Source organism: Dipodomys ordii, unplaced genomic scaffold, assembly GCF_000151885.1.
Source record: "Dipodomys ordii isolate 6190 unplaced genomic scaffold, Dord_2.0 Scaffold3, whole genome shotgun sequence".
NCBI lineage: Eukaryota > Metazoa > Chordata > Mammalia > Rodentia > Heteromyidae > Dipodomys > Dipodomys ordii.
Window position 1 is genome coordinate 11397331 of NW_012267219.1, and position 14098 is coordinate 11411428.

General features: G+C 36.2%; 1 protein-coding gene across 6 annotated transcripts in view; it reads left to right on the plus strand.

Annotated features, from left to right (window-relative positions):
• Positions 1-14098, plus strand: part of Cnot2 (CCR4-NOT transcription complex, subunit 2) — an 86978-nt gene that overhangs the window by 491 nt on the left and 72389 nt on the right. For 2 of the 6 annotated variants that reach the window (XM_013021609.1, XM_013021649.1), the window contains exon 1: positions 765-783. The exons of 3 other annotated variants lie outside the window; for them this stretch is intronic. The gene's annotated coding sequence lies outside the window, so the exon portion shown is untranslated. Of the gene's footprint in view, positions 1-764; positions 784-12864; positions 12885-14098 lie in introns of those variants that run through there. One more of the 6 variants, XM_013021635.1, reaches the window with a different exon arrangement.

The window sequence follows — 14098 nt, forward strand, 5'->3', positions numbered from 1 at the left end:
GCTTCCTGGGCTGGGAGGAGAAGGCGGCCGCGGCGGCACCCCTGCAGCCCGGGCCCGCTTGGAGTTAGCCCTGCCAACCTTCCCTGCAGCAAGCAGCTGGTCGGTCCTCTGGCCCTGCACCATCTCGAGACACGCACATCCGCCACCTGTGCGTGCGTGCGTGTGTGTGTGTGTGTGTGTGTGTGTGGAGAGAACAACCCTGGACCGGCTAACGGGCCTCAGGAGCCTGCAGGCCCTGGGGTACCGAAGGCCGTGCAAGGTGGAGGGAGAAAGGAAGAGAGAGACTGTGATGCTGCTCCTGTCACTGTATCCCGAGAGTGAGGATGTCCTGGTGGTGGTGAAGAGACCTGAGTCTCCCCCGAGACGCCCCTGAACTGTGAAGTTGCAGCCCTAGGTTTTTTTTTTTTTTTTTACTTCCGCCGGGGACCCTCCCCCCCCTCCACCTTTTGCTGTCTTAGATCTAGCTAAAACTTTTCAAGGAAGACCTGAGTTCGAGTTAAGGACACCTCCACCCCCTCCTCGAGATACTATTGTTACCTGTGCTGGAAAAGGCTGCTGCTAACTCTTGGTTACTTTGATTCTTGGCCACAGTGAGTTGTAGTGTTCTTTTGTAACAGCATTTCCGTATTTTTCGGATTTGCAATTATTCTAGGACCTAGGAGTTCCGTATCACTACCACAAAAGTCGTACTTATGGGTACCACTGCCTCTGAATGAGCATAAACATCAACTTCCTTCGAATACTCTTGACAGCTTCATTTTTCAACATCCGGAAGACCCAAGTGTAACGTTTTGTTTCATTTTCATACAACTCTTGGTCAGAATCCTACTCCTTTCTTACAACTCATGGTCAGAATCCCACTCCTTTCTTAACCATCTGAACTGTTCCCAGTGAAGTACAGTGTTAGGCACCCATAGGTTTGGGGCAAAAATCATAGAACTGGTCTGTTAACCAAATATGTTCACGAGCAAGGCTGTATTGAGTTTAATGTTAACAGTTGAACACATTTCCTGTCATACTTGATACTACGAACTTTTGGAGCTCATAAACTGCTAGTGCTAGTATTGATTTGCCTCTTGAAACAGCGTAAGTGGAGATGATGAAGTATGGAGTGGACTGGATACACATTTAAAAGTACCTGTTTACATCTCAGGTTTATGTTGAGTTAGAGAATGCTTAGTATTTTTGACAAGATTTCTATCCTAAATGCAGTGAGTATTTTGGGGGGTTTTGGAAGGTGTCTTCATCCAAGGTTTAAAGGGTTGATTAAGAATCCCAGCACATTGCAGTGCTTAAATGTCTACATTCAGATCATGTTTCATTGAAATGTTTCTTATTGGATCAAGATTCTTAGTAAGGGAGTGTATGTTGCCCTTCTTTATAGTTTGCAGTTCTTCTGTAATCGTAAATCTAGTGGAAAAGAAGTACAAAATACACTGAGGAAGACAAAAATTCCTTCCACTCTGCCCACTTTTCTTGACTTTGTTAATCTACTTTAATCTTAAAATGTTACTTCTTACCTCGTTTTTTTTTCTGAAGACTTGAATTATAGTGATTTTTGTGAATTTTTTGCATTGTGGACAAGGAAATATAATACTTTATCATACTTTTTACATTCTAATTAACATTTGATTAGTCCAGACAAGTAAATGTACATTTCATTTGTTGGCAAGTCCTTTTGTTCTAATTACACAGAGTAGAGATATCTGTAACCTAATCTGATTTGAGAGACTAAGAGAATTGTCTGTTGGTCTAACCAAGCAATAAATACAGCCTTAAAAATTCTTTTGTTTCTATGATACTTTAAAGGAAGTTATATGATGGAAAAGTGAGGGCAAAATGCATGTGTGAGTGATTTGTAACTCACTACTTGACAAAATAAAGATAAAAACGGAAAAAGCTGTGCTGCCCTAGAAATAATTACTTTTTTCCTCCCACTTTAACTTTGGATGTTTACATTTTGATTTTTCAGAGATGCTTCACAGTCCTTAGTTAAGACCTGATTTATAGGTAGATTTTAGTTAAAAAGTTCTTTGAATCCACATGTTCTAGTTTTCATTTCTTTTTTTTTTTTGGTCAGTTGTGGGGCCTGAACTCTGGGCCTGGGCGCTGTCCCTCAGCTCTTCAGGTGTAGACTAGTTCTGTACCACTTGAGCTTCAGCCCCACTTCCGGCTTTTTCTGCTTATGTGGTGCTGAGGCATCCAGCCCAGGGCCTCATGCATGCAAGGCAAGCACTCTACCACTGAGCCACCTTCCCAGCCCCTAGTTTTCATTTCTTTAGCAGGTACCATACTGAAAATACTTATACTTTGAAAGACCATTATAGAATTTTTTGACTTCTTGGGAAGTTACACTTTTTTCTTTACTAGTGACAAATTTGCTTCATAAGATCTTTCTGATAATGTAGAAAGAAAATATGTCCTTTCCTTATATATGTGCATATATGATATTTTGAGTAGATATTAATAGCCTAGGAAAAATTTACCATCTTTTGCTCTTTAAAAATAATAGTATTTTTAGTTACATTTATTTATTTATTTGCCAGTCCTGGGGCTTGAACTCAGGGCCTGAGCACTGTCCTTGAGCTTCTTTTGCTCAAGGCTAGCTCTCTACTACTTGAGCCACAGCACCACTCCTGGCTTTTTCAGTGTATGTGGTACTGAGGAATTGAACCCTGGGCTTCATGCATGCTAGGCAAGCACTCTACCACTAAGCCATATTTCCGGTCCCTAGTTAAAAATTTTAATTAAAATTTTTAGGTTCAGTCTATTTTCATACAAGCAAACTTGATCCCTTATGTTTGCTTGAATAGTCATTTGAGGAAAACTTATATGAATGGTGATAATCTTAGGAAAAAAGATACTACTAAATATTTATGATTTTGCTACCTATACTGCCAGTGGATTTTGTAAGCAAGCAGGAAAAGAAACCATGGTAGCAGGTTTAGAGCCAGGGTTAACCTGAGTTGTACTGTAATGTTTGAATGGAATTACATACACAGTTGGTCAAGGAATTTAATGCTATGATAAGGGGAGTCATTCTGTTTGTTGATCTTGATGACTTCTTCCTGACCAAAGATGATTTCTGCTGGTGATACTTAATGGAATTGAATTTCATTGTGATACAATATTAGATACTTTGAAGAAAGGTATACTAAAATTTTTATCTGCAGTAGAAAGTTTGCTTTTATATGTAGAAGGAAAAGTAGGGTTTTAAGTTTATTTTTGGAGTACTGGGTTTGAACTTAAGAGCTCATGCTTGCTAGGTAGGCACTCTACCACTTGAGCCATACATACCTTTACTCCTTTTTTGCGTTTAGTTATTTCTCAAGTATAGAAAAGATTACATTTATGCCCAAGCTGGCCTGGATAGTGATTCTAGTTATGGTTGTTACTGAGATGACAGGTACTTGTCACCATGTCAATACTCAGTTTTTATTAGTTGTATGTGAGGGATCCCAGGATCTTTTTGCCCCAGCTGGTCTTTAACCGTGATCCTTCAAAAACTAGGATTATGACATGAGCCCTCACTCCAGCTTTATTATTTTTACCTTGATTATTAATTGAGCCTTTGAGCTTAAGCAGTATTTAATTTTACTTTCTTCTTTAGCTTTTCTCTTTGATTTCTACTTTAAAATTCAACTCTTCAGATCATGCTGATATGGCATCTTCGTTTAATATACTACTAGGGATGACCTAGAAATAGGATCATTAGTGTTTTCTGACAGCTTTTATTCCAGAATACAGATGCAGATATCTGCAAGTCACTTTGGGGACCATGCTGTAAAATCATAAAATGTTTTACAGTATCTTAATAAGTAAAGGCAATATGCAAAATGCAAAACAGTGAGTTATGTAGAAAAAGTAGGATGTTTTCCTTTACTGGTCACTTAGTAATTTGTATATACTTAAAAATATTTTGGATGTATTTGCCACTTACCTGAAAGTTTTACTTTCCATTCATGTATGTGTGTGTGTGTGTGTCTGTGTATGTGTCTGTGTGTGTGTCCGTGTGTCTGTGTGTCTGTCTGTGAGACGGAGATGTGATATCATTTATGGTGCCTTCCTGAAATCTGAAAAGCACTTATTTTGAGAAGCATCTGGCCTTCTAGGGTTTGGATAAGAGATAGTGATGCATCTTTGTGTCTGCTTTGAAGAAGTGGAACCCAAATAGAATAAATGATTCCCATAACTTCATTTAGGAGAGATTCTAGTGTTTGATTTATAACTATAGAAAACCTTTTTATATTATACTTAGGTAAATATTTTCCAGAGATTGATTGATTGATTTATGTCGGTCGTGGGGCTTGAACTCTGGGCTTGGGCGCTGTCCCTCAGCTTTTCAGCTCAAGGCTAGTGCTCTACCACTTAGAGCCACAGCACCACTTGTGGTTTTTTTCTGGTGGTTAATTGGAAATTAGAGTCTCATGGACTTTCCTGCCCAGGCTGGCTTTGTACCTTGATCCTCAGATCTCAGCCTCCTGAGTAGCTAGGATTACAAGTGTGAGCCATTACGTTCCTGGCAGGGGGTGTGCTTTTTTTAATGATTATGTATAATGAGCCTGTGTGGTATGAAATAAGAAAAATTTAAGAGCTATATCCTTTCTAATCTGTATTGGCCTATGAAAAATTTTAGGTATAATCTTAGATTGTCAGGCCAAACTTTGGGATCTGTAGCAAAACTAGATAGCCTGGCAACTGAATCTTCAAGGTGCTTTTTAACTGACACATAGGACTTCTGTGTGTGTGCGTGTATGTGCATGCGTGTGCGCGCACGTGTATACATATGCAGAAGACATACCCTAAAATAGATGTGTATCTGTAAGATAACTGTAATCCAGTGTTTCAGGGTAAAGCACCGATGTGTGAAACACTCAGATGTTTCACGGTATAGTTTGAAAACTATTGGACTTGATCTCTAAATGTCCTTAAATCCTAAAATTCTGTGTTTTGAAAGAGTTAAAACTTGTTCTTCTCCCTGCAAAATATTTATAAGTTGGCTTTAATAGCACTTGGATTGAATTTAAGTTTTAGGCTCTATGAGTTGGATGGTCTTAGCACTCATGGTGTTTTAAAGTTTTTAGTAGTTTGAGTTGTTATTTTGTTAGAGTAGATATACAATGATGATTCATGTTTTCTTATTCCTGAAGTTAATATTCTGGAGAAGACAGATTTAAAAAACAAGTAAACATGTCTAATTTATATAATCATGTATATAATGAAGAACCTAAAATATTAGCATTTGACTAGTGTTGAAAAAAAGGATTATTTCAAGAGAAAACCTGTATAGAGATTTCATTTGAGCAGAAACTAAAAGGTAAAAGCCATACAATAATTGGTATGAATGTTTTTCTAGAGGGAAGGAGAAGTCTGAGAGGTAGAATCATGATTTACAGGGTTAAAAATGAAAAAAAAAATCCTAACAGTTTTTTTAGTGCTTTCTGCATAAGTGGGGCAAATCATAGGGGAGAAGAGTAATTAAAACATAGTCCTTGTCTCTTAACTCCTGAAAATACTGTGGCATACTATATACATATAGTCTTACATAAGTCTTCATAAGACTTATTGGGAAGAGGAATTTGTGTGTGTGTGTATGTGTGTGTGTGTGTGTGTGTGTGTGTTGGTACCAGGGCTTGAACTCCAACCTCTCACTCAGCTTTCTTTTTCATAGTTGTCACTCTACCAGTTGAGCTATACCTCCAGTGCAGGTTTTTGCTGGTGGGGTTAATTGGAGAATGGAGTCTTGGAAATTTTGCTCAGGCTGCATTTGAACTGTGATCCTTCAAGTCTTAGCCTTGAGTAGCTGGTGTCTAGTGTGAGGAATTTCTTGTTAAGAGACATTAAAAGTGTTTTACATTTAACAGAATTGTGGGTCTGTCTGTCTTTATGGAAAATTATATAGGAAAACATGTAACTTTCCACAATTTATATTTCCTTACAGTAGTGAAAATCTCTACAAGTTTTTAGTTTTGCAGTTTAAATAGTAGTAGTTTAAATTTCCTTAGAAATTAGCAATCGTTTTCATGTTTAATCCAATTTTCCTTGTACAGTTCGATATTACTATGTGATTTGCTCAATATTACTATGATTGTTCATATTACTATGTGTTTCTTGCACTGAATAATTCTCAGGTTTTAAGATTTTGTGCGTGCTGTAAAAAATGCTAGGGTAGAGAAATCTTGTTGAAGGAGGTAATGAGTTAGTTTCAGGGAAGTGATGTTTGAGCTAGTATGGAGATAATTGGAGTTCATTCTGTGGGAAAGGGTATGGAAGTGGAATTGTGTTTCTCTGGGTGACCGCTAGGGTTTAAAACCAGAATGGTAATCATCCATAGCTCTTACAATTCTAGGATTGCAAAAAGGATAGCTAAAAAAATGAAATAGCCATTATGTGATACCTTTTATATTGATTCTTTGGAGTCAGGTACCATTTTTATTTAGTGGCTTTTTTTTTTTTCGTAACAGTGGAAGTAATAATAAGATCTATACTTCAGGGGCACATTTTAGTTGCTGCAGTTTATTTGTAGATTAAAATGATGAGTTTCATGATATACTTTTTTGTGCTAGATGAAAGTATTTTATATGCATATTTGCTGTTTTTTGTTTTTTTCTTTTGGGGGTCTGGCCATGGGGCCTGAACTCTGGGCCTGGGCGCTGTCCCTCAGCTCTTCAGCTCAAGGCTAGCGCTCTACCACTTGAGCCACAGCGCCACTTCCGGCTTTTTTCTTTTTGCTTATGTGGTGTTGAGGAATCGAACCCAGGGCCCCAGGCTTGCAAGGCAAGCCACCTTCCCATCCCTATTTGCTGTTTTTTAATATTAAGAACCGTATAATTTTGAAACCCTGTAGTTGGTATCTTTTTGAGAAGTTGTTTGTAATACAGATAAATCAGAGCAGGTAGTTCAGTTTTAATATTAATGGGTAAAATTTGGTACTTAATGTTTTAGGACAGAAAAAATTTAAATGTTAATTGACATAATTTGTAGTTGTAAGATTTAATGTTTGATTGAGCTAAAATAACCAGTAAAGTCTAAGTTTGTGGTAAGAATCACTAATAGAAACTAATATCTGTATAAGGAGTGCTTGTTTTGCAATTCTGTTATAGATATATGTGGGTGTGTATATTAGTCAGAATACTACACAAAACTGTTGTGCATTGTTTTAGATTGTCAGAATTGTAAATCTGACAGTCAGAACTCCAAAATAAGTGTGTTTAAGGAGAAGAATTGATTTCCTGTGAATGTAATTTGAGCTAGGAATTACTTTGGTGTAGTATTTATTATATACCATTTTTATTGTATGTACCTTGATGATTTGGAGTTGCCCAAAGTGAAGTCTTTGAAACTAAACTAGTCTTCCTGAATTGAAGTCACCACTTACTGTTACTTGTTATGTCAGTACTAGGGCTTGAAATGAGGGTATCATGCTCTCAATTGGTTTTTTCACTCACTGGTCCAGCATTATTGCTGGCTAATTGGAGAATGAGCATCACAGACTTTTTAGTTTGCCTGGGTTGGCTGAGAACCATAATCCTTAAATTTCAGCCTCATGACTAGCCAGGATTACAGGCATGAGCTACACTGGTACCAGGCTCATTTTACAGTTTTTAGCTAACTGACATCTTTTCTTCCGGTTTCTGAAAAAAAAAACAAACTTGAGGTTTGAAAAATGAGGATGAATAACTGCAGCTGCTCTTAGACATAAGGTTCTTGTAGGCATTTTTGTCTTTTTTTTTTTTGGAGGAACTTGTTACATTAAAGATAACCTTTGGAGTCAAAAGAAGTAGCAACAATTTATTATGCCCTTTCTTGTATCACATTTACAAATGTAAACAAGAAGAATACAGTCTTGCACTTTAAGTCTAGACATGTGTCTCCAATTGAACATTTTGACTAGATGACATGAGTAGTGTTTGGAGTACTAAAAGGAAGTCATTGCTGTATCTGCAGCACTTGGAAATTCAGGGAACATGCTTAATGTAGCACCTGTTTTTTATTTTTTTGAAAGTTTAGAGAATTACATAATATATTTACCTTTGAATATATTCTCATCTTCAATAGAGAATATTTTGAAAGGATCCATAGTTAGATTCAGAAGATGGGTTTTGATCTGGGATAAATTCTGATCTGAGCTCTACTTTATAAGCTGTGTGCTAGGACAAATCAACAAGTATTGAAAAACCTCAGCTTTAAAAATAATACATGCTGTCAATATTGCTGCTGCCATTTGAGTTAATAAAAGGAAGAGAATTTTAGTTAACTGTAAAGTATGTTGAGAGTATTAAAACAATTCTAATTATTAGATGTGCTATTCCATTCATTATTTATGTTTATCTTGTGTTGCTACTGTAGTCATGCAACACTGCTGTTTATGCATTTTATTTAATTAAATATCTGATTTATTGAACTTAGGGGAATTGAGAGATAGTGAAGTGACCATAAATGATTCCATGCCAGCCAGTTTATGTATTTTGGATACTTTTATGTGTGGAAGCCCTGGCATTTATGTTTTGTAACTATATGTAGCAGAAAGTATGCCTCGCTTTCTTCAGTAAGAGTGTACATTATGAATATTCCTTGAGTTATTCTCGTTTTTTATAGCTGTATGCTTTATTGTTAGGCAACCATTTTTTCAAAAAAATATCATGCTTGATTTAAAAAATACACTTGTAGGGGGTGTAAAGGTGGCTCAGTGGTAGAGTGCTTGCCTTACATTCATGAGGCCCTGGGTTGGATTCCTCAGCACCACATAAGCAGAAAAAGTCAGAAGTGGCTCTGTGGCTCAAGTGGTAGAGTGCTAGCCTTGAGCTGAAAAGCTGAGGAACAGCGCCCAGGCCCAGAGTGCAGGCCCTACGACTGCTCCCCCGCCAAAAAAAATACACTTGTGATTTATAAGGAGTCTTAAAAATTACAGTGCAGTAGTTTGAAACTATTGCTAATTCTTTGTGTGTATAGTATATGTGAAAATTTTACATTTCTTTCTTCCTTAAGTTTGTAAGGTCTCTTGTGTACTGAGCTTTTTGACGCCCTAAAAGTACCATATAAGGAAAGCAGAATAGTACTAAATAGATGCAGTAGCCAAGTAAGAAAAATGAATTACAAAGTAATGAGTCTAAAAAGTGTTGTGCATTGAAGGAAAAGGCATTGTATTTACTTTCTTTCCAGTAAAATCTAGTTATTTATTTTACATGCTTGTTAGGTTTGCTGGTTGTGTAATTTTGTGTTGGTATAAAAAGTTTGTTCCAAGTAAAATTCTTCTAAGAAACTAGAATTCTGCTATCCCAAATCTTAAATTACTCCTCCATTAAAAAAAATATTAACTAAAATACATCATTTAAAACTACACAAGGATAAGTGTGGGGGCTTATACTGAGAATCCTGGCGACTTTAAAGAGTTACGGTTTGAGACTAGTCAGGCAGTAAATTAGTGATAGTCTCTCTCACTTTAGATTCTGTCTAAAATAAAAATAATTTACAGCAAAAAAGGCCAGAGATATGGCCCAAGTGGCAGAGGTCAAGCCCTGAGTTCAGACTCCAGTCCCACCAAAAAATAAATTGATGGAAAATCATCTAAAACTTATTTGTAAAACATACTTACACAATTTATGAAGTAAACTTAGGAAAACATACAGATATTCTGGCCATTATATTCCTTTATAATTTTAATTGTTCTAATGGTAGGCATAGCCATATTCTTAAGCATCATATATTTAATATGTCGATTTTTCTTAAAAAATGATTTTTAACACATTTTAGAAAAGCTTCAAAGACTTTAATTATGGAAATTAATATGAACTAGAGAACTTGTTCATAATAGTCTACATCTCAAGATACATTAATAAGGCTTTTAGTTTTAATTTTAGATGCCAGCTTTGGACAAATAATGTTTTTGTTAAAATGTCGAGCAGGATAAAGACAATTTTTGTCTACTTTTATATTGTCAGTGATAGTGTTTATAGTATGAAAATTGTTCAAAGATGTAAAATGGTAATATTTTAAAATTTTATTTTTTTAATTTCCTGAATAGTGAATCTATGCAGTTGAAATAAATATTGAAAGCATTTTTCTATAATTCTTAGACTAAAGACAGGGCTAGGAATATTGCTCAAGTCATAGGGTGCCAGCCTAGCAAGTATAAGGCCTGAGTTCAAAGTCCAACATTGCTCTGGCCTCCCCAAAAAGTAAGACTAACTATAGGGTAAAAGTAATAATAGGTCTCTGGTCCCCAGGCAAGCATTATTTCATGCATCCTGTGGAAAAGATAAATAATGTTTAAGGTGGCACAAACATAAAGTGATGTTAGTGCACAGAAATACTGCCCCAAAATTGATCAAGTAGACTGTATCAGCTATCAACCTAATATGTAGGGAAGATATTAAGTGCTAAAATTAGGTTTTATTTTCATGAAGCTTAGGCTGTTTGGAGAGTTTCAAACTCACTCTAGCATTTGTGGATACATTTGAAATGGGTGATTGGTAGGCAAGACAAGTAATAACCTTTAGTTTCTTATAGATACTTTATGTTACTGACTTATTTGTTAATTTAGCAAATATTTCTTTAGCTTCTATATTCCAGACACTGTTCTAAGACAATATAACATTATACAAAATCAAAACAAAACCTATATAGTATGACAGTGGTGAGAATATAGAGGAAAAGAAACCAAAGGAGCATTGCATATATATGGAGACCAGATTTAAATAGTCTGGTCAGTGAAGTCCTTACCAAGAAGGGGGATGAATGAGCCCTGGACAAAAGAGTTCCAGGAAGGGACAGCAACAAAGAGTATATACTCTGCAAAAGGAGACTTACTGTCTTTTGAGTGAAAATTACAAGTGAACTTTGAGTGACAGATATGCCACAGGAAAGGAAGAGAATGGTAGATTCAGAAAAATGAGGCAAGACTCTAAGCCATCATAAGGACTTTGACTTTTACTCTGATTAAAATTATCTCTATATATTCTATAGTTGCTATAGAAAGTTAATTTAAGTCTTTCTGTTTTACAGGTAGAATTAACTTGTCAGTTTTTGCAGAGGAGCCAGGTAGATTGTGTTGAATCAGTAAAACAGTTTGGAGTATATTGCTATCTTAAGTCTTCTATGAACATGGGATACCTTTATATATAGCTCTTGAATTTCTTTCAACAATGTTTTGTGTTCCAGAATATGAATCTTACGCCTTTGTTAAGCTTACTGTTAACTAGTTAGACTCTTCCATGATTTGGAAATGGAATTGCCTTAATTTTATTTAAACTAGAGGCAGTTTCACTTTCCAGGCTGAATGCTTTCTATTTCATTCTGGCAATGGTTTAGTGCAGTATGGAATTAAAGAGGCAAGAATGGACAGCTTTGTCTTCCTCATCTTAGAAAAAAGTAGTATTTTGTCCTTCATTATGATATGAACTCTTCTGAAGGAAGGCAGTACAGGGATTTTGAACTCAGAGTCTTATGCTTCCTGAGCTGAGCAGAGGCCCTCTAACTTTGAGCCATGTCTTTGGCCCTTTTTTTGTTCCTATTTTTTAAATAGGGTATCCCTTCCTGCCCAGATGTGTGCCTGGATTGTGATCCACCTAGTTTAAGTCTCCCATTGTAGCTGGGATGGCTGATGGGCAGTACCAAGCCCAGTTTCTTTTGTTTAGATAGTCTTCATGGATTTTTATGCCCAGGGCTGGAACATTTCTCTCTCTTTTTTTTTCTTTTTCTTTTTGCTTATGTGGTGCTGAGGAATCGAACCCAGGGCCTCATGCGTGCAAGGCAAGTGCTCTACCACTGACCCACCTTCCCAGCCCCTGGAACATTTCTCTTGATCTCAGCTTTTCTCAAAGTTTGGATGAGGGCACATGCCACTGGCCTACTTGAGACCAAGGATCTTATGAACTTTTCTCCTTGAGCTGCCCTTGAACTTCAATCCTCTCAGCCTACCAAGTACCTAGGATTACAGACTTGAGCCAGTGGTGCTTGATTTGAACTCTGATTTTATCATATGTACCTCCTATTAGTTTGAAGAAATTATCCTCTATTTCTAGTTAAGTTTCTTTTTGGTTTGTTTAGTGTGTTTTACTTACTATACTCTGTGGTTTTTAAAAAAAATTATATACCTTTAAGTAGGTGTACAAATTAGTTTATGATGCATCTTGATCGATGTTATCTCTTTTATCATTCTCCATTCCCTTCCACTCTAATCTTTGTCCTCAATTTCCTTAATTTTGTAGGATATGCACTGAATATTATGACTGCATTTACTCTCTTCCTCTGTCTAATCTCCCCTTTTCCAACATTTCTCCATTACTTTCCATGTTTTGAGAGTACTTGAGCTTCTCAGCACTCTGTTCCAAGCAAAGTCAGTTCTCTTGGAGAGTTTCAGAGTGCTCTACTCCTAGTATTCTCTGCTGCAGAATCTCTGGCCGTTACACTGATCTAGGGTAGAAGTAGGTCTAGGTCTGGATGAAATGGGCTGGAGGCAAGTGGGACCATAGTATTCTTGGCCTTTCATATTTCAGAGCCTCTGCCTGTTTTGTAAAGTTGTCGGAGGAAGAGGGGTCAGATATGACAAGTTCTGTCCAATCTTTCCTGAGGAGTACTATAGAAGGAAGGAGCAATATAGTTAGGTTCCTGCTTTCTTGTTGATGTGTGTGTGTGTGTGTAAAATCTTAAATATATAGTTTCTTCATACACAATGGAATTCTAGGCCTCCATCATTGTTATATTTCTTTAGAAAAAGCCCTGGAGGACTAAGTGGAAATTTTTCTTTCATTGTTGTTATGTTTTGTGCCATAGCTATGGCTTGAACTCAAGTTCTCACACTGTGGCTTGGCTTTCTTGTTTATAGTTGGTGCTCTTCCACTTGAGCATGCCCCCAATTCTGGCTTTTTGCTGATTAATTGGAGGTAAGAGTCTCGTGGATTTGTTTGTCGAAGCTTGTTTCAAACTGTGATTCTCAAGTCTAAGTCTCCTGAGTAGCTTGGATTATAAATATAAGCTATTGATCTCCAGCTTTTTATGTTGTTTTTAAGATAATTCCTTTTAAGTCATGATATTTTTCATTGATTTAAAAATATTAAATCAGCCTTATTTTCTCCAGATAATGCTTGATTTGTTCATAGTATATTAACCTTTGTCATTTTATTGAATGTGATATGAAGGTATATTTTGAATAGTTTTCTTTGTGTATTTCAGTCTTCTTTTCTTGATACCTTGTTTTAACAGGTTAGCATAAGGCTATTCTTATAGAAATGACTTTAAAATATTCCCTTATGTTGTATTTTCCAGAGGACAGTATATCATTATTTTTTAAATAGTTGGTAGAATTTACTAGAGGTTTGTTTTCCTACTTTTGTAAATAAAGTTGTCTTGAACTACAGCTCACCTGTAACATTTATGTAATGTCTGTTGCTGCTTTTGCACTACAACACAGAATTGATTAGTTGCAACAGAGACTGGCCCACAAAGCCTAAAGTATTTTTATCTTCCTCACCCTTAAAAAGAAAAATTACAGCTTCTGGTCTACTGTATATATCCACATATTTATAGTGTTTATTTTCTTTAGTTCATGATATTTTATTTCCTATGTAGTATTATTAGCATTAGTTCCCTTTTGATACTATTTTGTTAGAACACATTTGTTTATGATGACTTACCTTTGTTCTTTTCATTTATAGATGTCTTTATTTTATCATTTTTGAACGATATTTTTGTTTCTTATAGGATGAGTGGACAGCTCTTGGTAACAACAGCCAGAGTTGTGCAGTAGCAACTATATTCATTAGGCGGTTCACTAACTCCAGTTTTACATACTCAAGACTACTTTTGGTTAATACTAATTGCCATTTAATATTTACTATTGTGCTTAATTGGTTATCTTTCTTACTATAGAATCAAGAGGGATGTGAAATTTATTTATATCTATTAGGTGGCAAAATAAAACAAGGAATTCATGTTTTAAGAAAAGTGGGAGAGTTTAATGTCATTCATAATATTTCAGTATATTCAGTTTGCAAAGGTCTTACTAATTCTTTCCTTCTTCCTTCCTTCCTTCCTTCCTTCCTTCCTTCCTTCCTTCCTTCCTTCCTTCCTTCCTCTTCCTCCCTCCCTCCCTCCCTCC